Raw genomic sequence first — 26,742 nt, 5'->3', positions numbered from 1 at the left:
GTGCTCTCACACACACACCTATACAAGAGCTTGCGGGTCACTTAATGCGCTGCAGCCACGGGCTTGGCGGTTCTGGAAGGCGGAGAGAGTGGAAAAGGAGGAACCCCAACAAATCTCTCTCCCTCGCTTTTTTCTTTTTGCCAAAGTTATACTGGCAAGAGACTTGGCATTCTTTCTAAGTCAGTCCTGAGGTTTTATACATCGAGCAGTGATAGCACTCCTTTGTGTGTGCACGCGCGTTTGTGTATGTCATGACTATGGAACACTGTCCCAGGTTGAGGGGATGACAAACACTCCTCCGACGCCCGCACCCCACCTAACCCTTGGGGGAAAATAATACAAGCTGGTCATGAGAGTCCCGTGGCCAGGTACGCATTGTGGTACTAAATCTAAATTTTGTTGATCCATATTCCTTCCTCTGCTCTCATACTCAGCTTTCTCCTTCCCTCTCTCCACCTAACACCCAGATTTTTCTCATTTCGACTTCCCTTCCTCAGCCCGCTACCTGCTCCCTCAGCCCTCCTCCTCCTCTTTCTCCCTCGCCCTATCTCAGCTGCGGCTAAAACCCGGAGTCTTGGGGAAAAGGGAAAAGGGGAAAAAAAAAAAACCAAAAAAAAAAAAAAAAACCTCGGCTGTGGAGCTGTCAAACCGGGCATGCTCAGTAGACAGGGCAGGTTTTTTGGTCTCGAGTAGCGGAGAAACATTTTTTTGCACCACCGCGACCAGCCTTAGAGCGCGGCGGCGGCGGCCACGGCAACATCAACGCAGCCATCAGCGGTGCAGACGCCCTGCACCCAGGAGCGCTGCAGGCTCCGGCTTTGCCCGGAGTTCACCTCCGAGTGCCCCGGGGGCTGAGCTCACCCCGTCTGCTCGCACACACACGCACACTCTCTCTTGCACGGACACACACGCGTATACACACTCTCGCACACACGTACGACCCCGGGCGCAAGCACCCTCTTGGCAGCGGGCGTCCACAGGCGTGGTGGTAGCCAGGTTCGGTCCCTGCCCTCGGCAGCTGCCGGCTGAGAGCACCACTGCCCCCGGCCGGAGGAGAGCGATGGGGGGGCGCGAGCGGCAGCTCGAACAGTAATGTGGATTTACAGTCGTTTCCCGCAGGAACCGGCTGAGAAGCCTGAAGTCCCGGGCGCAGGCAGCGTCCGGCAGGGCTGAGCACCTGGCAAGAGGGCGGGGGACCGCACCTGGGGACGACACCGAAACTTGCGCCTGGACTAGGTAGGTGCGTTTCTTCCTCTGACTCGCCCCCCTCCCAACCCAAGGACTCCAGGCGAACTTCGCCCCGAGGCTGCGGGCGGCGGATGGGTCGCTCCCGGCTGTGAGCGGCGAGCTGTGTCCGCTCTGGGAGTCCTGCCCGAGGTGGCAGAACCTCTGCTCCTTCCTTTGGTCCCTGCCTGGCTCGGGGCTCGGGACCACCCGCGGCAGATGGGAGGTCGGCCTCATTCGCAGTTCAAGGGGGCCCTGGGGGCGCTGCCCTTTAAGGGCTCGCTGGGCTTCTCAGGCGACACTTTTGCTCACCAACTCCTCCGGTTCTGAAAGGGGTGGGTGTCCTCGCCCGGGCTCTCTCGCAGATCCCAGGCGCTCTAACAAGTGGACCTGGACGCGGGGGACAGGGTCCTTGGTCCCAGAAGAGACTAGGGGGCGCCTCTCCTCGGGCATCTCTCCCACCTGGAGCGTCCGCCCCCGGGCTCGGCCACTCGAGTCCTGCTCCTGCTGTCTCTCAGAAGATACCGAGGGGCTAGGACCCACTTTAGTACCTGTTTGCTTCTGAATTTCTCTTCGAATCTCACCCGGGGAGCCCAGGTTCGGGGAGAGGGGAGAACTTCAAGACCTCCTAACCTGCGCCGTCTGGGGCCGCACCCGTAGCGTCCTTCTTATACCCCAATCTTTGTCAAAAGAGGCAGTCATTACGCAGCAGTTGCTGCCCTGGGAACTGTCGGTGTTGGCTTTAACCAGGCGCTCAGCTGTGCGGGTTTGTGCGTTTTCTCATTTCATCCTGAAACGTGGTCCCGGGAATCTAGCAGCGACCAGCGCACCTGCCAAGCGCCCAGTACCCTCTCGGCATGCCTGGGGAAATGTAATCTCACTCTCTTCCACGCCACAACCGGCGGATTGCCAATTCAGTTTCAGGATGCTTTTTCCTAGAGGTGGAGAAGGGGAGATTGTTGGCGTGACTTGGTGAGTGGATGTGTTTGCAGTCAGGAGTGTATTTAAACATTTCACTGAACCTAGTGCAGCCGGTTGTTTACAATTGCGGAGACAGACGATCTCACTCCACTCGTAGATGCCGTCTGGAAGTCTATTTCGCCACGGGGAGAGTAGGGGCGGGGACGGGGGCTGGTTTGCAGCTCGAGCTTGCCCTAGGCAGCTTCTGGTTTAGCTGATCTGCATCACTGCTACTGGCGATATGCTAATATGTGGAGAAAAACTCTACATCTCCAATATGAAGCAATTGGATAGGAGACGCCCTGAACTTTCTAGTTTTTCTTTTCTCCCTTGGGATGTTAATCTGGAGGTGTATTTGAGGTGACCCGAAGAAATAGAAAAAGAAGTTTCTGGTTCCATAGGAGGAAAATTAGTAAGCATTCGGTTTTAGAAACCAAAAGGAAATGAAACACCCCAGTGGACTCTAATAGGAACTGTTAGATTAGCGTTTAATTGATCGCATTTGTGATAAGGGTCATAGACAGCTTCCTTGAATTTTAGATGGTTGTTTTATGATTAAAATTAACAAACCAGGTACACTATACTGTGATAATCAATCTGTACTCTTAACATGTTTGGGGAAGACATTGTAAATGTCTTCTCTATTATTATCTTTCGGCTGAAATATCCTAGTTCACCTTCTTAGTGCAAAGACTTTCGATTTGGAGCATAAGTTACTCCAGTGCTGCCAAGAAAGAGTACAGTCTAAGGAGGAAAGATTATTATTATTTTTATTAAAAGGAGATCCACAGCTTTACATTCTGCTCCATGATTACCCAACAGTGGCTTGCTTGCTCACTCTCACCCCTTGCTCTTCATATCTGCAATGTGGGGGAAAAAAGAATTTTCATAAGGCATAGTATGACCCTTAAGATGAATAACTGGAAAAGCAGAATCCCAGTTTTGCCATTTTTGTCCAAGTTCATAAGACTTTGTTTTGGTGGTGTGTTGAGTAATTTACTATTTTAAAGTTGTTTTTAACGGGTAGTTAAGAACTTTCAAGTATGCCAAAATAATGTTGGAACCTTTTATTGCTAACAAAAGAGAGTCACAAGATGCATTCGAAAGGGGTTCATGTAATTTCTAAAATGAATCTATGCTCTAAATGTTATTTAAAAGTTTTCAGATTGTCCCCTGGAATGTTTTTTGAAAAACAGGTGTTTCTAGAAAACAACTCTAAGAAGAAATGTTAGAATTTGCACAATAAAACTTACAGAGTCTTGTCCCTGAACAATGCCAGGCACATAGTAGAAAATGAACATTTTTTGAATACATGAATCATTTGCCATTAGTTCTAAGTCCCAATTATAAATTAAGAAACGGTCATGTCACTTGACAAACTATACATTGGGGCTGAAGGAAAGAATGCTTTGTGGAATCATTGTGCTATAAGGGTGATTAAGTGAGGTTCCAAAATATTCAAACATGTGTGTTAAAAAGTAAAATCAGATTATGCATAACTACCATCTCATTCAAAGGCCTAATTGGAAGTCAGAATACCCTAAAGGCCTCATTGTTTCAATTCAGCTATCATATGTGTAAATAACGCTGACAGCCATTGTACCTTTCTGATGCCTTCAATACAAAGATTTGTGCTGAAGCAGAACAGTCAAACATTTAAGTTTATTCTGTATGATAGTACAATATTACATTAAAATTTCAAACTGCAAAATATACTTCTGATATGTTGCCTCTGAAAACAGAAGGCTTAGTGTGGATCTTTATTTTCCATGACAGCTTTAAAAACTTGGAAGTGGTAGGAAGGGTCAATATTAATTAATATAACAAATTTTTTATTCCATTCGGGGTTACAGATAGCAATTAGAAACCATGTAATTTTTGCTTGAAGCTCGCTTTTCCCGAAAGTCCATTATTTTCAGCTTTAAGTATATTTATCAAGTGCTTGGTATAGATTATGGTTAATAAATTCCCCGAGGTTTCCAAAAGAAGTGATTTATTTGTTTATTTACTTACCTACTGACCTGAGGTCAAAAGAAGACCAGTACTTTGAATACTTGACTCAGTGATTAATTTTTAAAAGTGCAAACATTTTCTTAGTACTCACCTATTTGTTCTCTCTGTCATATACACACAAACACATACACACACTTAGAAGCAATCTCAAGAGAATGCCATGCATCATATATAAAACATGTATCATAATTCTATTAAAATTATGTATTTCTTTAATTACCTGTCAATTTACCCTCAGAAGTAGTAGTCCGTGCATACTTCACACACACACACAAAAAGAAATTTCCCATCATTTACCATTTGGAAAAAAGGTTTGAACTGGATTACTAACACAACTACAGGCACATTAAATGATGAAGAATATCGTAAGGGATCGTTTTTAGCAATTCTGATCAATAGCATATATCCATAGCTGGAAATATAGCTTCTGCTAATTAGAATAAAATTAAAAGGAATCAAATTTCAGAACTGTTCACATATACAATAACTGCTTTAAATCATATGCATATTCTGCGTATTAAATCAGAATCTCTTTTAAATGGAGCTTACTGTTATTTTTCCTTCCCCTAAAATGTGAAACATTCTGAAATCTGGATTAATAATGTATTATTTCTACTCCTTTCTGTTTTTCATTGACTTTTTTAGAACTGAGAAAGTAAATATCAAATAGAACCAGCTAGCTTGAGCAAGTGAATGCTATAAAAGGTTTCACACAGTTTTTGATTATTCCCAACAACCCTGATGGTCCAACCATAGGTGTCTCTTCAGTATGTAGTACTCTACTCTGACAATTTATATGATGTATAGAGTTTTTGTAGTTTGCTAGATGTACTGTGGTACAATTTAACCAGACCAACACAATTGCTTACATTTGGAACCCATGAAAAAGGGCTGAAGAAATTGGACTATATGGCATAAACTGAAAATTATTATATAATAAATATTTATATCAGTTGCACTGCTAACATTTCTATAGTCAAAACAAACTGGTTTTAATTGGAGGTAATAAATATTTTCACAGTTGATGTTGGGTCCCTAATATTTTGAAAATAATTTAAACTCTGATAAATAAAGCCTGTTAAGTTATTATATAATGTCAGGACTCATTTGTAGACCTGGAAGTATAATCTTGGATGATTTACAACTTAAAAAAAATTCTGAATTTTACTTCCTGTCCAAGCCTCCACTTTAGGTAAACAATAGCATATGGTGAAACATGGCATATATGCCAACTAACCACTACCTCTTGGATGATGTTAGCAATATGATGTAATGATTTTGAAATATTGGGTTCTCCATCCCCATCCTACTCTAACTGTATGAGTGGAGAAATTAATTGGGAAATGGACACAAGAAAATGTGTTAAATAATCTCTTTTTGTATCAGTGGATCATCCTCTGTGAAGCTCATGCCTGGAGCCTTAATATCATTGTTTATGGTAGGTATATGCCAAGATTAATATGTTTTTTTCTGGGTAGTTATGACAGATCTCTATGGCTGTATCTAGGTGACGCCCAAATATGTGAGTGAAAAGTTCCGTCAACCATCCAGCTGTTTGGGTTGATGCAAACAAACATCTGGTTGGTTGACAGAATTTTTTACTTAGTCTCTGGATGTTTTGGAGTCATTTAATAGGCTGACGAATTTTAATACCTCTGTCAAAAAAGAAAGAAAAAATGAAACACTTTAAAACACATGCAGAGTACCTTAAACACTCTTGAGTTACTATAAAATACCGAATGAACTAAATGTCATCCTGAATCTACAGCTTTGTATGATATGTATAAGGGATGTTACTCATATCCCTCAGCAATTACAGAAACAAAAACACACTGGCCTTTTCAACAAGCCAGGAAATTAAGAACTTTAACTTCAATTCTGCCTCCCCCCATCTCCCCCAGTAGTTATTCATCGGTTTAAAGAAATCAACTTAAAGAGTTTGATATGTTGGCTTCTTACAATTTCCTGCACCTCATTTTCTACCTATTCTTCTACTGCCATGGAAACTAGACGGGACAGACAGCTGCGAGTCACTAATTCAGGATGGGAACCTGCTTGTTAATTTAATTTCATGCCAGCCTGTTGGTCCCTGAAAGTAACTGTAAAAGGCTGGGGAATTGAATTTGCAAGCAACAAATGATTAAGCAGAACAAAAATCAGTACCATCTTTGTCATTTTCCTGAGAATTTTACTGCAGCCCTCTTTGTCCCTACTCAAGCAGTTCTTTAAAAATAATCACAGAAATAGAGGTTTGATTTGTGTATTCCTATTGGTATTTATATATGCTACAGAGCATTTTTGTTCTATGAGGATATTCATAGCTGTAAATAGTTTCATAATAGCCATTTCATTGAAAAAATATATTCTTTCAAATTATGATTCCGTAGACTTTGAGGAAGCCTAGTTAGTGATCACAATAAAGTGTAAATGATGTTTGAATTTTCTGGGAGGATTGGTTATTTTTCCTTTTCAAATATAAAAATAATTGTATTAAACTACATATGCCCCACATTTTTATTGCAGAGACCAAATGAATTTGAATACATTTCTTTAAAATCTGTACGACACTCATTTTACTTGTCACCATAAAGCATTCTGATTGTTTTAATTTTAATTGACTAAAGTTGTCAGTTGATAAGTAGTTGACAATGAGGAAATTGCCTTTTAATGTTTCTCATATTCTGTTCTAACTTTTTATTTTTTATTTATTTGACTTTAGAGAGAGGAAGGGCGAGAGAGAGGGAGAGAATGTGTGTGTGTGTGTGTGTGTGTGTGTGTGTGTGTGTGTGAGAGAGAGAGAGAGAGAGAGAGAGACAGAGAGAGACAGAGAAGAGAGAAGAGAGAGAGAGAGAGAGATTGCTATTGCTGTGAGAGAGAAACATAGATTGGTTGCCTCCTGTATATGCCCTGACCAGGGATGGAACCCGAAACCTGATTATGTGCCCTGACCTGGAATTGAACCTGCCACCTTTTAGTGTAGGGGCCCATGCTGCAACCAACTGAGCCACATCAACAAGGGCTGTTTTAACATTTTTGTCGCTGATTAAAACTTACAAAATGGAATTTTGGAATCACAAGCTGAATTGCAGTCCATGTTAAAACCTTTGTAATATTATCAGCTATGGGTCTCAAGAAACTAATTTTTTTTGTAAATTTATAGTTGTGAACAAATTTCTATATTATGGCTAAGAAAGAGTGATTCCCAAAAAGAATTTTACTAATGAAAAAATAATGGTGATCTAAGTCTACATCTACACTATATGTCACCAGATATTTTTCTGTTTGAAAGTGCCTAGAATTTCAAATTATAAATATCCCAGATGGAATTATTAAAGATAGAATGAAGTAGTGATTTAAAAGTTTAAGAAAATTATATTTTTATTTTTACATTTTAGGGAATATTGACATCAATATCCAGTTTTGGGGTATTCAATTGCATATATATTTAGTTAATTGGGTTATTTTTATTACTTAAGCTATATCTATGTAATACCAGGATATCTGAGTAAAATATGAAAATGTTAGTCAATTGTTATTGCTGAACATGTAGATTTCCTAGTATCTATCTGTGTCTTATCCTCTTTGTCATGTCGATTTCCTCTAACCTTTCAGCAGATGCTTGGCATTTGGATGTACAATGAGAAAAAAATCAGTCAATCGTCTGCAGGGTTCCAAATACCTGATCGGTGAATTTTGACTGTTCATTCAAATGATGTCCTGGAGTTATAGTCCTAGTTTTCCTTTCGAAATTACTACATATTTATTTTTCAATTTTTCTATTTAGATAAATGGTGTTGTAAATATTCAGAATGCTGATGCAGATGTGTGTGTGTGTGTGGGGGGGTTAACTTTTAGTAGAATTCCTATATGGTTACATCAAAGGAAATCCATTTTCATTTTAATGTTTAGAATCACAGTTTAGTATTTTTAGCTGCCTGGATAAATGAAGGTTTAAAAAGCAGCCAAAAAAGAAGTACATTGCTATTAGTTTGCATACTTCGGGGAAAATTTGATCACTAGTTAAGGTAAAGGAGAAAATTTCCCAGTTGTATTGTTTTGCATAATTGGTTGATTTTAAGTGTTTATATTACTTCTAATGCCTCTATCTGGTTTAGACACCTGTCAAAGAGAAGGTGCCAGATTATATGGACAATTGGTTTATTAGATATTGCAATCCCGGTGTCCCAGCTGTATATAGACATTTTAAGAAAACTTTAGTTGTACAGAGAAATTAGAAAAAGATACCACAGATGGCCTATCTCAATAATCCAGGTTTTTTTCAGGTACATTTAAAATTAAATGTCCTAAGAGATGATTAATTCAGGAAAGTTATTGATAATGAACTCATCTTATGCTACACATTCTTTGCACCTATGATGATGCCTTATTAAAGGTGTCTCAATCTTGCTAATTACTGCCTGTGCTTAAATATAGAGGTGTATAAATACACTAAAACCACACAGTGACTGGAAGCCTTCTAGACCTGAAATGTTCCTAGTTAACTCAGTTCCTATCAACAAAATGTTTCTGATCAACATCTTACATTTATACTTTAGGCAATACCTCCCTCTTTTAAATAGTGTTTTTTCTTTTTTAAAGCTGCTCTACTTAATTGCAAGCATTTGAGTGGAATCTCCTGCTCTATTAGCCCAAGAATATGTTTGTTCATGTGTGTGAGGATGGGATTTTTCGCTAAAGGAATATTTATTGAAAAGTATATGCACATTTTTGACATGGATTTGCAAGCATCACTTATGGAAACATACAAGTATATCACCTATTTGCTTATTCTGTGCCTGAAGAAAAAAATTTTGTGATTTTGACTCATTATGTGTTCAGTGCTTTAAGCTATGTAGGGAGGCTTTGACAGAATCACTATGCAAGTCAAATAGGAAATTCCTTTTGGAAAGATAGTATTAATTTCACTAATGAGATCTGGTAACCTCTTAAAGGAGAAGGCTATGCAGTTGATTGGCTAACTGATGCCCATCACTTAGCCTTAAAAAGATTTTTGTGCCTTGAAATATGAATAAAATCACTCTCATTTCTTCCTTCCTCTCTCTCGTCCTTCCTCCCTCCCTTACTTCATTTTTCTTTATTTCAACTGTTTCCAAGACTTGAGGTAATATATAGATTTATGAGAAAGGAAGCTCTGGGCCATTCACTGAAATATTGGGATTGATTAATTTTTTAATTTTTTCTTTTAAAAATTATTTACTGATTTTAAACAGAGAGGAAGGGAAAGAGAGAGAGAAACATCAATTTGTTGTTCCACTTATTTATGTATTCATTGGTTGATTCTTGTAGGTGCCCTGACCGGGGATCAAACCCACAACCTGGTATATGGGGATAGTTCTCTAACCAACTGAGCTACCTGGCTATGACTTTTATTCTTTTTCTAAATCTGACCAATTTATTATGTCTATACTAGATAATTATAAGTATAATGTGAAATATTATTCTTTATATTGTTTTTGGCTCATACATTTTTTAAATTATCTTGGGTAGGAGCTAAAATAACACACCTATTTCCTGGGTTGATTCTGTTTATTGCAGATTTCCTCTGTGCACATATCCATATGTTAGTGCATTTGTGATTTATCTTTTATGTTTAGTCTAATAAAATGTCAACACTTAGGTGTGATACCATTTATTTTTGGTTGTGAATCTATGAAGTGTTAACACAAGGGTGCTACATTTTTTTCATTGTTTTGTTCTTTTCCTCTGTTTGAGATATTGCATTGATGAAACATTGGACAACTTGTGAAAGTGAGGTAATTTTAATGTAAACAATTAGAATTCAGTGCAAGAAAAATATATTTAAGGGTAATTTAACATGGAATAAAGAAAATTTTAACAATATATTTCTATAAAACATGGAATAAAAGATGTTTAAGAAAATGTGTAAAGCTGCGATAGACATTTAGCAAAATCCTTGGGGCTGCTTTGTTATTGAAAAGGCAGAAGAAGAATCAACATTTACACAGAGCTCTGGTGCAATTGGTCTTGAAGTCTCAGGTGTTTTCCACAAAGACCCCAATTAGTATTGCACGGTTTTGGTTATGCATCATAAAACAATCTTCATGAAGAAAAGAACTTCATCTGTTCATTCAATCATTCATTCATTCACCAAAACTTTTTAAACTCCTCTGTTTACCCAGAGATAAAAAGCCATAAAAAAACCACATAACCACTAAGTGAAGGAGGCAGACATAAAAACATATTCTTATCATGTAAGAGATGCTCTGGAAGAGGGATATTTAGAATCCTCTGGAAGCTCAAAGCAATTGTCTGACCACCCGACCGTCTAGTAGGTATGATGTGCACTGACCACCAGGGGCAGACACTCAACACAGGAGTTGCCGAGCTGAGGGAGCCTGATTCCGGGGTGTGTCACCCAAGAACCGCCAGGACCCCTCGGGGGATGTCGGAGAGCTGGTTTTGGCCCAATCCCCGCAGGCCAGGCTGAGGGATCCCACATACTGGAGGGACCCCGCTCACTCTGTAGACGCCCTTCCAGCCGCGGTGCCACCCCATGTGCAGCCAGCCAGGAGGGACTGCAGGAGGTTGGCTCCAGGGTATGCCTGGCCCATCTCACCCAGTCCCACCTTGCCAGCCACCTTCTAGTTAATTTTCTTTCAATGTGCACGAATCCGTGCACTGGGGCACTAGTGGTTTCATAAAGGGTATGTCATTTGAATTGGCTTTTAAAGAACAGTTAGGAATTTTTTTAGAGAATATGGATAACTGCATTCCACATGGCAGAAGATTATAAAAGGACACAAGGCTAAATTAGCAATGGAGAGTACTAACCCAGAATTTTATTTCCTATCCAGTTCTGGGGAACAGAGTTCAGGGATAATGTCTTATTTTTACTTCTATGTGCCTGACACACAGAAGGTGCTTAGACCATATTTATTAAATGAATTAATGTGTTAGGGTTTTCCTGCATGGAGAGTTAGACTGGAGAATGGTGGTTTTTCTAATGTTATCCAAAATCATACAATGTACTACTTTATAGCAGTCTATTGAATTAGATGAGGGACTTTAAGGTGGGGAAGGGGGTTGGGTCACCAACTTTGGGTGACATCTGTATGAAGAGTGGATTGAAGTGGAGTAAGTGTAGTAGCAGTTAGACATTGAGAGGCTGTGTTGAAACTGTTAACAAAGATGAGGATATGAACCAGAGGCAGTGACAATAAAGATGGAAAGGAAGAGAAAAATTTGAGAGCCACTCATAAGTTAGCATCAGTGGGGCTTGGGGATTGATTACATATAGAGTGTGAGGGAGAGAGAGGAGTGACTGAGGCTTTTGGTTTGGTAAATTAGGTAATGTCATTAAGCAATATAAGGAACATAGAAGAAAAATCCGTTTTGGTGGGGATAATGAGGTCAGGCTTGGATTTATTTAATGTGAGATACCATTAAGACATCCAGATGAAGTGGATTTGTGACAGATGGAAATTACAGATCTGCAGATCAGGTCTGGAGGTAGAGATCTCTGTGTCATTAGTCAATGTAGTAGTTGAAATTATAGCAATAGGAAGGTGAGTTCACCTAGAGTGTATATATAGAGTAAGAGAAGCAAAGAAGAGATCATGAGAAACGTTGAACTTAAGAGGTTGGTGAAATAAGAGGAGTCTTCAAAAGAGAGCAAGTGAGAATAAGGTCTGAGAGGTAGGAGGAAAACCAGAAACTAATGAAATGCCTCATTAAAGGAAATAAAGATGGCCAGTAAAGGTGGAAAAAACTCAATTTTCAATAATTAAAATAAATGCAAATGAGAAACGATAAACACAAGGTTTTTGTTTTGTTTTGTTTTGTAAGATCATTCTCAGTGCAATTGTTCAAGTCTCAAACCTTAGACAATTTCTTGATTACTATTTTTTCATCCAAACAATTAACAAATGTTGACTCTACCTTTAAACCATATACTCTGTCTGAATCATTATCTCCTCATTTCTTCATTAATACCTTGGATCAAACCACCATCATCTTTCACTTAGACTACCGAAATAGCCTCCTACTGATGACCATATATATTTTTTTGCCCCATATAATTTTCTATACTACAACCAGGGTAATCCTTTAAAATATAAATAAGATAATTGGATTCTCCAACTCTCTGCCCTCCAATAGCTGGCTTCTTATCACACTTAAAATAACATTTTGAAACTAATTTAAAAAATCTTTACCAGGACCTACATGGCCCTCCATGATTTGGTCCATGACTGTTTATTGGGCCTCATGTTTTACCATTCTCCCCAATATACCTTGCTCATAACACAATGCCTTCCATTTCGTTTCTTAAACATACCATGCATTTTGGTTTCTCAGGGCCTTTGCACTTGCTATTTCCTCTGCCTGAAATGAATTTTCTCTTAAGATTTTTATAGGCTTACTTTCTCACTTCATTCAGGTCTTTGATCAAATATTCCTTCATCATAGCGGTCTTCCCTGGCCATCCTATGTAAGGAGTCCTATCATGAGTTTTCATTTTCTGTGCATTTAACCACTTTTATTTTTCCTCATTTTATTCATCATGACCTAGCATCACACTGTACTTTTATTTATTTATAATTTATCAACTCTACTTGCATATTAGCTCCATGAGAGCATGGACTTTGTGTGGGTTTTGTTTATTATTGCATTCCTATTGCCTAGCACAGTGCCTGCCATATACATAGTAGGTGTTTAGTAAGTGTTGGTTGAATAAATGACTGAATAATAAGGACATGATGAAGTGTTAGTTACCATGGATTTGGCAGTTTGCAGCAAAAGCCTTAAAAATGCTCATACCATTTGACCCAGTAATTCTACTTCTGGGAATTTGTCCTAAAGAAATAATGTGAGGTACAGAAATAGCTTTATTTGCAAAGATTTTCACCAAGCTTTATTTCTAATGGAGGAAAAAATGAAGGAACCTAAATGTTCAACAAGGGAATTGCTAGCGATTTATGGTACATCTAGACAATGTAATATTTTATGGCCATTAAAGTTGATGTTTACAAATATTGTATGATAAATGGAAAATGTTTATGTTATCCTATCAAGTGATAAAGCATGATACAAAATTATATATTCCCAATGTGTAAGAAAGAAAAAAAGACTGGAAAAAGATGCACAAAAGTTCTGAAATGATTATCTTAGGGGTGAGTAATAGGTGATTTTTTTTCCTTTATTCCTTTCATATTTTTCAGATTTTCAATTATAAATCTGTATAACTTTCATTACAGAAAAAATACATTTGCAAAACAAAGAGGAAACAAAACCCCCCACAGAAATAAATATTACAACCTTAGAAGTGAAGTTTATGTAATAAATAATGAGGATAAACCTATTGTCCTTGAAAGATGGTACTGGAAGGAGAGGAATTTACCAGTTGTAACTGGGGCCAACTGGTTCTCTGTCTAAAGAGGTGTACAGACAGAAAAAAATTGAGATCTATTGACCCAATCTATTCTTGTTTTTAATTAATTTTTTTAATGTTGACATTATTGCAGGAATCCTCCTCCCTCCCCCCTTTTGCCTCCCTCCTCTCTCCTCTGCTTCCCTCTTCTTTGGCCTTTACCAAATTATTGTCTGTGTCCAAAGGATATGCATATATGTTCCTTCACCTTCTTTATCCAGTCACTGCCCACGCCCCTCCCTTTGGGGACTGGCCAGTCTGTTCCATGTGTTCATGCTTCTGGTTCCATTTCCTTTGTCAGTTTATTTTTGTTCATTAGATTACATATATTAGTGAGATCATATGGTATTTGTATTGCTCTGACTGACTTATTTCACTTAGCATAATACTCTCCAGGTCCATCCATGCTGTCACAAATGGTAAGACTTTCTTCTTCTTTTTTACAGCTGCATAGTATTCCATTGTATAAATGTACCACAGCTTTTTTATCTACTCATCTGCTGATGGGCACTTGTGCTGTTTCCAGATCTTGGCTGTGGTGAATAATACTGCAATTAACATCAGGGTGCATATATTCTTTCTGATTGGTGTTTGGGAATTCTTAGGGTATATTACCAGAAGTGGGATTGCTGGATCAAAAGGAAGTTTTTAATTTTTTGAGGAGACTCCATATTGTTTTTCATAGTGGCCATACCAGTCTGCATTCCCTCCAACAGTACACAAGGGTTCCCTTTTCTCCACATCCTTGCCAGCACTTGTTTGTTGATTTGTTCATGGTAGCCATTCTGACAGGTGTGAGGTGATACCTCATTGTAGTTTTTATTTGCATCTTTCTGAATCCAATCTACTCTTCACTCACTGGCAAACCTAAGAGGGCTGAGTTTATTCTGTCAGGATTTGAACACGTTCAAGGGAGATTAGGTAAGTTAAGTCTTCTTCATATTGCTGTGGAAAGCACTAGCAATTTGCTTCATGTAAAACAGAAGTGATTACTCACTATATTCCTTCATGCCATGTAGTAAAAACAATTAAGTGAAGTTAGAGTATAGATTACTTGGCTATTCAGCCACAGTCACCTCTAATGGAAAAGAAGAAAAATAGCATTGACAAGTTTTGGCAGGTCTCATCATTAGAAATGTCCATATTGCCAGGAAAAAAAAGCTGAAGCTTTTTTAATGTGAACCTAGAAGTTCTTTAGGCCCTGAGGAAGATAGTGACAATACGGAATGTTATAGCATTAATTGTCTGAGAGCACTGATCATTGTAATGGGGAAACTGTCTCTGTTATTAACACAATTATTTTCTACAAGGTCTTTGAGTAAATGTCCCATTAGAAAAATAGCATTAGAGGTTTCAAAGTGTGTGTAGCAATATATTCATTAGTAAAATAAAGTGACCTATATGAATCCCAAAGTCCCTTGAAAATAATAGTGTTAATATAGGTGTTATAGTTATAATTAGTATATAATTGAGTAATTATTGAAAAACACATAAAAACATGCCATTTTATAATCAAGTAGAAATTATACTTTTAAAATCCATCTGAGATATTTATTTATATACATATTTATGCATATTCACATATATGTATATATTTTTTGGACCGGACTTCTAGACCCTTCTTCCACTCACCTCCAACTTATGCATCTCATCTCCATAGCCAAGCTCAGATGATAGTTTCATTTTAGGAAGCTGAGAACTGAAGGATGTAGAATATTATTCTCTATGTAAGACCAAACAAGAAGCAATAGGACTAATGAAACTCTGGGTCTCTTAATGAGCTGTTCAGGTTTGGATTTAGGACTTGGCTTGCAGGCTCCAGCCTATCTCCAAAACTAATAGTCAGTTCTGTGAGATGCATTTCTAACATGTGTGGCTTCTGCTGTTTTTGCCTCTAGTATGCATTATTTGGTTGCATTCGATGATGGTTCTGTCAGACAATCTAACTTTTTTTTTCTTCAATGGTAGCTAGCCCACAGGCAGTATTAAGACAGCCAACAGTTTCTCTTTTGGAAATGAATACTCGAGTCAAATAGAGGTAAAAGGTGAGGGAAGTGCTACATATCTCAAACTGGTAAATGATGGCAAGTAACCTGGGGGATCTTATATAGATCAATGTATGAACTGGCCTTCTCTAATCATAAATGGGAGATACCCTTTTAATGGTTTCAGTCTGAAGGCAGTTGAGAAGTGAGCAGAGAAGAGCTATGCTATTTTAAAGTCCTTTTGTTTCCAAGCCCTCTGTGTATCTCACCAAGGCAAATGCTGCATATGGGGCAGTTTATTTTTTATAGCATTTTTTGCTAGCCTCTTTACAGAATCAGATTGATGAATATGAAGCCAGTTTCTACAGACTTACTCTGGTATATGTGGCCAAAGAGCCAGAAGTATTTTTTTGTAGTCGAGATCCGAGTATTTTCTGAAATGTTTTCCCTTGAAAGATTCTAACTTAGTCCCATTATGGAACCACTTGAACACTTGAGCAGAACTCTGGCTTTTGTGAGAAACATTAACAGTGATGAAAATGCACATCGGCAATTAGATTGCAACTAATCAAGAGCACCACTTCAGTCTATTATGAATGATTTATATATAGTGTATTGGATATGGAGATCATTAGTAATAATATAATACTCTATTGTCATTACAAGGTCACCTTGGTGATCTTTGTCAAAGGTGGCAATGCTGTTATTGACCTACTTTAAAAAATGTATTTAGATATTACTGTGTCTCTTGATTTACTGTGGATAAATTTAAAAAAATATTTTTATTGATTTCAGAGAGGAAAAGAGAGGGAGAGAGAGATAGAAATATCAGTGATGAGAGAGTTTCAATCGGCTGCCTCCTGTACCGACACTGAGGATTGAACCCACAACTCGGGCATGTACCCTGACAGGGAATCAAACCATGACCTCCTGTTTTATAGGTCAACGCTCAACCATTGAGCCACGGCAGCTGGGCCTATGGGTACATTTTAAATTGTTGCTTTTATTATTGAGATTTTGCCTCAAATATTTAGAAAAATAGGTTTTGAGATTACTTGATTGATAAATTGGGGTCATAAAGTTAATTAAGTGCCAATCGTAATATATTATATTGTTAGTTTTCATTTTCCTTTATTTTTTCCACTTTAATTTACCATATTGCCTTTTCTAAAATGGGTTTTTGAAGAATTTAAAACATACAGCTTTTTAAATATATGGGTAATACATGTTCGTTATAGAAAAATTAGAAAATACAAATACACAGAAAGAAGAGAATGATATATTTTGCATATATATTTTTCTAAGCAAGACTCACACTCTAATTACTTTTTCATTTATCAATATATTGTTAACATATTTCTATGTCAATAATATATATCAATACACACATACCACACACATATTTAAAACTGTGACACTGTACAAATCAGAGAAGTGTATCTCTCAAGTTGAGTAATTAGTGGGGATCATTATAGGGCACAGTTCCTGCCCTATTGTCCAGTAACAAGGGTGGCATATGGAAACATATAGTTAATTTCGTAACTTAAATAAAGGAAGTAATGTGGGACATTAGAAACATGACTGAACCAAAAGTAAGGAGACATGGAATCTAGTCCTGGCTCTACCACTATTCATGTATGTGTGTTTGTGTAAACCATTTAATCTCTCTCTGCCTCAGTCTCCTAATCTTTTAGCAGGGTTCTTTTGAGGATTAAATGAAATGTGTATATGAACATTTTTGTGAACTGTAAAAGACTATTTTAATATAAGGAATTACAATTACTATAAATTGTTTACATTGTTGAAAACTTCCTGACATTGTGGGCTTTTCACCTCAAAATGAGTAGGATATTGAGCGAAAACAAGCTGGGAGAGTCTTTGTGGGTGAGAATTCCACAGTCTTGTAGGTATGCTCATCTATAATTAAGAAATTCTCTATTAGCAACATAGTTAATATAATTGTTTGCAGTTTCAAGCAGACTTTTAAAGAAACTGACCCTTTTATTCCTTGTGAATTATAAAATGAAGTCTTATATTCACAACTCCCATGCCCACTCCCACCCCCACCCCACATGTGTCTCTTCCTTTCTTTCATAAGTACTGTTTTGGACTTGCTTGTACACATGTTTGAAGGATAATTTGGCCTAATTGCCTAATTTGTTTACAGGAATTACAAGGGTGACCTTTATTCAGCTGTCTCCTTTTTGATTCTCATACTTCTGGATCTATCAAGGTAAGTGCATTCTGCAATTAAATTTACTTTGGGAATTGAACACATAGCTATATAATGTGAAAAGAACGGAATGTTCCACTGATATATTTTGTTATATTTATTGAGTGCCAAGTAAATGTAATTGCATTGTTTTAAACTTTAAAAACTTATTTGGTTATTGTATAGATAAGCTTGTGTCTATACTCCATAATTTTTAGTCTTTGCAAAACCAAGTATGGAGGTTGTGCTATGTATTTGAATGATTATGTGACCTTTTCCACATACAGCTACCCCTTGACTAATAGGAGTATCTGCAGGGTACAAGGAAACAGTAATAGCCAATGAGGATGTTTGTAAAACCTTTTAGTAGTTCTCATTGGCTGCAAAAGAAACATGGCATTTCTCTTTATCAATGGCAAAAATATTACCATTCAGATAATTGTATTGACAAAACAAATACTTGCCTCCTGAAATGAATATTTCAAATTTTTAGGAAAGTCTGAAGTAAAATATCTCTATTGTCATGATACTGCATTCATTTATTGATCCATAAACTCAGTAAATATTTTTGAGCAACTACTAAGTGCCGTATCTTTTGGTAAATGTGCCAGTGTAGACAGAATTAACCTGGAATATTGAGAAAGTGATTGCTTCTGTATGCACCCCTATGTTAGATAGAATACGTGAGAAAATGTGGCAAGATGGAGGGACACTTTCAGACTACGATTGACCCTTGAACAACGAGGGGTGGTTAGGCCCCTCTACCCCCTGCATACTGTCAAAATTCTGCATATAAATCTTGATACACCAAACTTAAAAGGTGTAGGACTTAAGTCAGAGCCCTGTGGTAGTGACCTTAAGAAGATTAGTTTTATTAGTTATACTATTTCTTTTTCTTTCAAGTTTACATTTCATTGAAAATGATCCAAAATTAATTGAGGGTGATTTGGGGAAAATGGTCTCATTTTAATCGTTTGTGTTGCCTCTGGGACACTGCTGGGCAAAACTGTATAAATTGTGATAATTAGAATAAAGTTTTCCTATTGTCTTATTCCCATTATTGCATTTCTACAACTTGAACTTTGGATGATGTTTTGTACTGTGCAATTAAATTTATTAAGAGTACACATAAGTGCCTGGCAGGTGTTGCTCAGTGGTTGAGCATCAACCTATGAACCAGGAGGTCACTGCTTAGATTCCTGGTCAGGGTACATGCCCTGGTTGCAGGCTTGATTCCCAGTAGGGGGCATTCAGGAGGCAGCTGATCAAAGATTCTCTCTCATCATTGATGTTTCTCTTTCTCCCTCGCCCTTCCTCTCTGAAATCAATAAAAATATATTAAAAATAAGAGTCTACATAAGTAACTAACATTTCAGTAAACCATAAAAAATTCCGCATATAATTTTTTTTCCATTTTCCATTTTTTATTCTTTATTGATTCAGGTATTACATATGTGTTCTTATCCCTTGCGCCCCGGCCCCGCCCAGCTCGTGCCCTCACCCCCCTAGTGTCTGTGTCCATTGGTTAGGCTTGTATTCATGCATACAAGTCCTTTGGTTGATCTCTCCCCCTTCTCCCCCGCCCCCAACCTCCTCTGCCTTCCCTCAGAGGTTTGATGGCCTGATCGATGCTTCTCTGTCTCTGGATCTGTTTTTGTTCATCAGTTTATAGTTGACTCCCCCCAAACTTAACCAAAGTCTGCCTTCACATCCAGGAATTCAATAGACCCAGAGGGAAAACTGTTTTCTCCAAGTGGCGGGGACTCCAGGGTTGGGAAAATGCTCTTTGGAATGCGAAAACCGTTTTCCCATCTGCGGTTGGTTGAATCTGTGGTTGGTTGAATCTGTGGATGCGAAACCGAAACCAGGGATACAAAGGGCTGACTGGATTTATTGAAAAAAATCCGTGGGTAAGTGGATCCATGCAGTTAAAACCTCGTTGTTCAAAGGTCAACTATGATTAAAATCTTAAGTCACCTGAAGGACTTCCCTCATTGGTCTTCATTCTAATTAAAAGTATTGGTCAATGTGAAGTCCCTAGTAAGTACGGAATACAAAGCATTGATATCCCCCTCCCCCAGCCTCTTCCATTCCTTGATACCTGTATCTGGCAGTGCTACACATAATTATTCAAATAAGAATTGTAATCCCAATTTACAAAAAAAGTCAAAAGGCTGATCTGAATTTTTAGAATCACTTGATACTTTCTCTAAGTATGTTAAACAATAAAATTACATAAAAATGAAATCCTTAAAATCTTGGAATTTGCATTGCCCTTCAAAATATACAGTACAAGTACAAATACATTAAAGATTTTTTAAAAATTGGGTTCCAGTTAATTGAGATTAGTCCGTAATGGGAATTTAAATTGGTTTTGTCAGTTTTAACTTTGCCATTCTTCTAGAGGTACTGCCTTTAAGGGAATACCATTGCCAAGAAATTCAGATCACTATAGGAAAAAATGTGTAAGATCAGAAAATAAAATGACAGATTAAAAAAGACACTTATTGAGGAAGGAAGTTGAGATTTTTTCATATTGTATCATTTATGAAAATAATTTTCTTAACTTGGGAATTGTGACTCTGCCAGCTATGTAATATTAAGTTGGAAGGTGTTTTTTTTTCATGCTAAGAAGGTTAAATGTGTGAAAGATGATTATCTTCCTATCATAATGTGAATGAATAGATCAGAATGGAGGATAAATGCCTAAGAGGCCAAAATAATGCACACGTTTGAATATGCTTGACTCCAAATATTTGAAAGGTTCGGAGAAGAGGTACTTTTCCTCCCTTAGAGAGACAACATGGTGTAGTAGAAAAGTCCTTGCTTGTGAATCGGTAAACCTGGGCTCTACTCCTAGTCTTAACACAAGGAATATAGTCCTCCTTAGGTAACTTCTCCACGCTGAGCCTTGGTTTACTTATTCTATAATACAAACTTTGGGATGGATAGCTCCAACTGTTTTCCTGCTCACTCTTTAATTTTTAGAAAAATAAGGGAAAAGTTGTAATACACACACACACACACCAGTTGTTAAAAAGATTGCTGCTTAAGTGTCTTGGTGCTTTGGTAATAGGACATTTATTTATTTATTTTTAAATATATTTTTATTGATTTCAGAGAAGAAGGGAGAGGGAGAGATAGAAACATCAATGATGAGAGAGGACCATTGATTGGCTGCCTCCTGCATGCCCCACACTGGGGATCGAGTCCGCAACCCAGGCATGTGTCCTGACTGGGAATTGAACTGTGACCTCCTGGTTCATAGGCCGATGCTCAACCACTGAGCCATGTCAGCTGGGCAACATTTACTTATTTTTTATCTTAAAGCAACTGCATATCATAACACTACTACCACCACCACCCCATCCCCCTTGCACACCAGTATTGGCATTATACTAAATAGATTTGAGTAGAAGTTCAGTTAGTCTCATTTTCCTACTGGATAAAAATGCTTAACTTTGGGATACTGCTATCCTGCTGCTCTGTAAGTCTCTTGAAGTTCAGCAAAACAGTATGTTTTCTCCTTCTTGCAAGGTGGTCATTCAAGGTCAAGCATCTCTCTGTAACTTGGAACCAGCCAAGTGCATAACCCGATGACTTCAGACTCCAATGCTTTCAATCTGGCACCCTTCATGAGCATCGCGTTCATATTAAAGCATTTAAAATATATTCTCCTTCATCTACATATCACAGCAATAACAACCTGGGCTCAGGACAGTGCTGGGAGCAAATAACCACTTGGAGTTAATGATCTGAGGGGCAGCTGAAGGACCATTGACTCTTCTTAGTCAGTCCTTCATCCCAATAAAATGCCTATTCCTCAGATGTCAAGCCTTCAACAATTTTTCTCTCTCACATCAGATTAAGTAGTGGCCATAAATAATAGCATTTACTACACAATAATGAGATGTGGTAATGCAATAAAATATCAACAGTTCTAGTACTGTGTAAAGATGGCCATTCTTATCAAACAAACAAACAAAAAGGAGTGGTAAATGAAGTTCATGAATCATAATATTTTGGCAGTGACTTTCCCTTTATTGATTTGAAAGGAATATAAGTAAGAATTCATATGGTTTAGGGCAGTGGTTGGCAAACTGCGGCTCTCGAGCCACATGCGACTCTTTGGCCCCTTGAGAGTGGCTCTTCCACAAAATACCACGTGCGGGCGCGCACGTACAGTGTGATTGAAACTTGTGTGGCTCTTCCACAAAATACCACGTGTGGGCGCGCATGTACAGTGCGATTGAAACTTCGTGGCCCATGCGCAGAAGTCGGTATTTTGTGGAAGAGCCACACTCAAGGGGCCAAAGAGCCGCATGTGGCTCGCGAGCCGCAGTTTGCCAACCACTGGTAGGGGAACAGTTCCCTTTCTTTTGCTCCTTATTCCACTGACGAATGATCCATTTCAGAAATAATAAAAAATGCCTCTGACATCTATTTTAAATAGTTTTTAAAAATAGTATATGTTTGGCTCCCTCCTGCCTTTTTAGTATTTGATTCTGTTTCAAGATATGTACAGCTTTGAGCTAAGTTACGAATACACTCTATAAATGCTCTTTTCCAGAGGAAGCATTTTACATTTCTTTATTATTGTGACAAATTAATAAGTCTCTACAGTGTGCCAGGCATGGTGCTAGGGAAACAGAAATCAATAAGGGGCATTGTCCTTAATCCCAAGCTCATGGTAGAGAGGTGAGGGCTGATCTATGTACAGAGAAATAAAAGAATCAAGTGTTGTGGGCATGGAATACATATGAATTATTTGTTCATGGCATTCATATTATTTTTCTAAATTAAAAAAGACATATGAGAACTTCCTCTGTAGGGCAATGAGATATATAATCACAACTAGCCCCCACTTAAAATATATACAGGAATCACTGGTCATGGTACATGTCCTAATTCCTGGGATCTGAATACATTGCATCACATAGCAAAGGAAAATTAGGATTGCAGATGGAATTAAGGTTGCTATTCAGCTAACCTTAGGATACAGAGATTATCCTGGTTAACTGGGTGAACTCAATATAATCACAAGGGTCCTAAAAAGAGGAAGTGGGAAACAGAAAAGAGAGAACCAGAAAGATGGCAGCATGAGAACTTGGCCCAACGTTGTTGGCTTTGAAGCTGGTGATCACAAGCCAAGGAATAGGGGTAGATGCTAGAAGCTGGAAAGGGTAAGGAAAAGGATTATTCCCTTGCACATCTAGAAAGAAGTGTAGCCTCGTGGATTTGTGAGGTTTAAAATGGCATGCACATGACACGTAAAGCACTTTGCACAATGCCTGACATACAACGTCGTACATGCTCAATAAATACTAACCACCACACCACCACTACTATTGCTGCTGTTAGGGCACAAAGTGTGTGTGTGTAATCAGTTCCATCTAGTAGAGGGATGAGAAGCAGGCAACTGAAAAGGCTTTATGGAGAAGGTATGCTAGAGCCATTCTGTAAGTGTGGACTGGTGGGGATTAGGGAATAGCAACTTGGCATTATCAGACGAACAAATAAGTGGTAGGGATGGGCAGATGTTCCAAGCAAATGAAGCAGTGGCACAGAAACATCAAATAGCCTGGTCTCTTACAGGAACCTCAATCATTATCTTAAGCTAAAGGGTGATGTGAAAGGTAGACATGAGAAGAGATGAGGCTGGAGAGGTAGGCTGGGGACAGATGAAGAGGGACTTCTTTGTCCTGAGGAGCAGCTCCTTTTTCCTACAGGCCAGTGGTTTTCTAACGCTACTTGGGAAATTCGAAGGTTGGTGCACTAACCACTGAGCCTGTCTTGCCTGAGGGCAACCCGTGAAACAAATTCACCTAAGAACACAGTTTAAAAGCCACTTTTATGGGCATGAAGGAACTAGGGAAGGATTTTAATTATATTTGTAATACAGCAGCTATTTTCAACTGGTGTGCCACAAGAATTTTTAAAACATGCAGTACCTGACTAGTCAGGGGCACCGACCTCTTTTTTCTTAGATTGTCAAATAAAAAAAATGACAATAGTCAACCCAACAATAGCTGTGCAGTGTGACTGCCCTGTCTTGAACCACAAAGATATAGGTCATATAATAGAGTTGCATCTTATTGGTCATGGTGCATAATAAGGTTGCCTCTGATTGGTTAATTTTTGGTACCAGAAATCCTTGTATACAAGTATAGGTACCTGGTTTTTAAAAAAGTCACTTTGGAGCAAAAAGGGTAGGTAATTAATGTTACTATTTTGTTTGTAAATTAATCAAAATTATACCTATTTTTGTTAGATTATATTTTTGGTGTGCTGCACAATTCCAGTAATTAGTTTATGTGTGCCATGAGAAAAAAGGTTGAATATCGCTGATATAGAGGACAGCACCGTGATGGCGAACCTTTTGAGCTCGGCGTGTCAGCATTTTGAAAACCCTAACTTAACTCTGGTGCCGTGTCACATATAGAAATTTTTTGATATTTGCAACCATAGTAAAACAAAGACTTATATTTTTGATATTTATTTTATATATTTAAATGCCATTTAACAAAGAAAAATCAACCAAAAAAATGAGTTCGCATGTCACCTCTGACACGCGTGTCATAGGTTTGCCATCACTGATATAGAGGATTCACTCTGGTGATAGTATGGAGAAAAGATTGGAGGGGCAAGATTGAAGGCAAGGAAACCAGTTAGGAGAGGATTGCTATAGGCCAGATGAGAGATGATGAGGGCCAGGTGGCAATTAATAATGGGAATAACCATAAAGGCATAGATTTGAAAGATGGTCATCAAACTTCAGTGTGTATCAGAATCACTTGGAGGGTTTGTTAAATTGCAAATTGTTAGGCCCTATTCCCCCGTTTCTGTTTCAGTGGGTCTGGGGTGAGACCCAATAATTTGTATTACTAACAAGTTTCCAGTGGATGTTTATGTCATTGGTCCAGGGACTGACTACACTTTGAGATATGCTAACTATCTAGAACTAACAGGCATGCCACACTTATTAAATATGGGGAGTAAGGGGAAGGTTTCTGGCTTGGGAGACTGGATAGATGGTGGTTCCACACAGTATTACTGAGATCAAGTTTAAACTGAGTTGAAAAATCTTTCTCCTGACCCTAGCAAAGGAAGGCCAGCTAAAAATATTTAAACGTGACTTGTAATCAGATCCTGGGCCCTCTTCTGGATATCTTGACTCTATACTCTTGTACTGGTTTCTCCCACTCATACCCCTTCCCACCCCCACCACTTTCATCTATCTGCCTTGTTGCCATTCACTTTCAGGAAGTGAAAGTACAGGTGGAGTGGGGTGTAGGATAATAAGTTTCATTTTATAACTGTTGAAGGATGTTTAAATGAGAAAATCTTTTTAAAAAGCCTTAGACTTTGTTTATTTTTAATTTAAGAAAAGTTTATCACCTTCTTTCATTTTGCTCATCATTTTCTCTTTATGTAAAATTGTAATAGTCAAGATAAAGGTCCAGATGTGGTTTCATTGAGCTTTCATCTGGTGACTTCCGTATATTTGCAGTCAATCCTATAAGGATTTCTTAGTGTTAAATTTGCTCATAGCTGACAATCATCCTTTTTATAGTACAGATCAGTGAATCCAAAACATGTTCATTTTTAAATTCCCCTTGAACACTCCTGTGACCTAGCTTTTTCTACATTACCACTTCACCTAAAGGAAAAATCAAAGTATGGCAGAATATCCATGCTGTTAAGTAGGGAGGAGTAAGAGAGTATCATGTAGGTTGTCCTCTCCTCTCCTCTCCTCTCCTCTCCTCCACTCCCCTCTCCTCTCCTCTCTCCTCTCCTGGCCCTGAAGGCAGGGCAGCTGACACATCTTGTTTTGACCTGTTTCACGCCGCGTGGAGCGGGAGGGCCTGACGGTAAAGCCTGTGTGTGGGTTACCAGGGTGTTTTCCTGAATAGCGTGAGCACCGTCCCGAAAAGAATGTCGGCGTTTCCTTTTCTCCTCTCCTCTCCTCTTTTCCCCTTCCTTCCTTCCTTCCTTCCTTCCTTCCTTCCTTCCTTCCTTCCTTCCTTCCTTTCTCTCTCTCTCTCTCTCTCTCTCTCTCTCTCTCTCTCTCTTTCTTTCTTTTTGTGTGTGTAGTGTGTGACCTATTTCATTAGTGGTCAGAATTTCCCCAATGCGACAAGTTCTCTCTAAGGTTGAGAATAGGGAAAGAGCAGATCTTAAAACAGGATAAAGTACCTAAATGCAATGCTAATATGAGGACTGTTAGGCTTTAGAGAAGCAATAGAAATGGATGCTAAACAAGACAAATGAAACTGATAGACTTGATTTTGTTGCAAGGGGCAATTGTATAGGTAAGTTGATCTTTCTGGCATATGATATTTCCTTACAGAGATAGATAGCTACAGAGAGAGAGAAAGAGAAAGAGATAGATATTCTCAGTTCACTCACTTGTCAACTTATAGCCCCATGATACTATACAATCATCTTAATATGGGGGCAGAAATATGGTAAGATGGTCAATTTTAGCCATTCACTGCCATAAACTTTCTTGAAAAGACATTGAACTGTGTCATCATTCTCCTTTAGAGTCTACTAATTTTAGTGACTGATTATATACTTGTATTTTGTGGATAGGCTAGCCACTCATACATTTCCATGCAAGGGGCATAATGAACCTTAACTTGTAGATTCCATTTATATACTGATCTTTTAAGGAAAGTGGAAGAATTACTATATTCTAAGAGCACACACACACACATGATCAATCTAGTAGAGGGATTGATCTGAGAACAAGGTCTTAGATTTCTGCTAAGAATCCTATATAATAAAGATGTAGTATGTAAATGGTCATTACGCCATGAAGCATAATGACCGACCACATAATGACTAGATCATAGATCAGCAGGAGGGTGGGGCAGAGAGCTACAAGAGGGCGGCAGAGAGCTACAGGAGGGGGCAGGGCAGCAAGCTATGGGGGG

The 26,742-nt window shown here is 38.5% G+C and overlaps 1 protein-coding gene across 3 annotated transcripts in view; it reads left to right on the top strand.

Moving 5' to 3' along the window:
- Positions 1 to 470: 470 nt before the first annotated feature.
- TENM1 (teneurin transmembrane protein 1) overlaps positions 471 to 26,742 on the top strand; it is a 913,380-nt gene continuing 887,108 nt past the window's right edge. For 2 of the 3 annotated variants that reach the window (XM_014544957.1, XM_005872712.2), the window contains exons 1-2: positions 471 to 1,236; positions 17,759 to 17,824. The gene's annotated coding sequence lies outside the window, so the exon portion shown is untranslated. Of the gene's footprint in view, positions 1,241 to 17,758; positions 17,825 to 26,742 lie in introns of all 3 variants that reach the window. The other variant, XM_014544958.1, reaches the window with a different exon arrangement.

This window comes from Myotis brandtii, unplaced genomic scaffold, assembly GCF_000412655.1.
Source record: "Myotis brandtii unplaced genomic scaffold, ASM41265v1 scaffold39, whole genome shotgun sequence".
Taxonomy (NCBI): Eukaryota; Metazoa; Chordata; class Mammalia; order Chiroptera; family Vespertilionidae; genus Myotis; species Myotis brandtii.
This window is presented reverse-complemented; position numbering and strand designations above follow the sequence as displayed.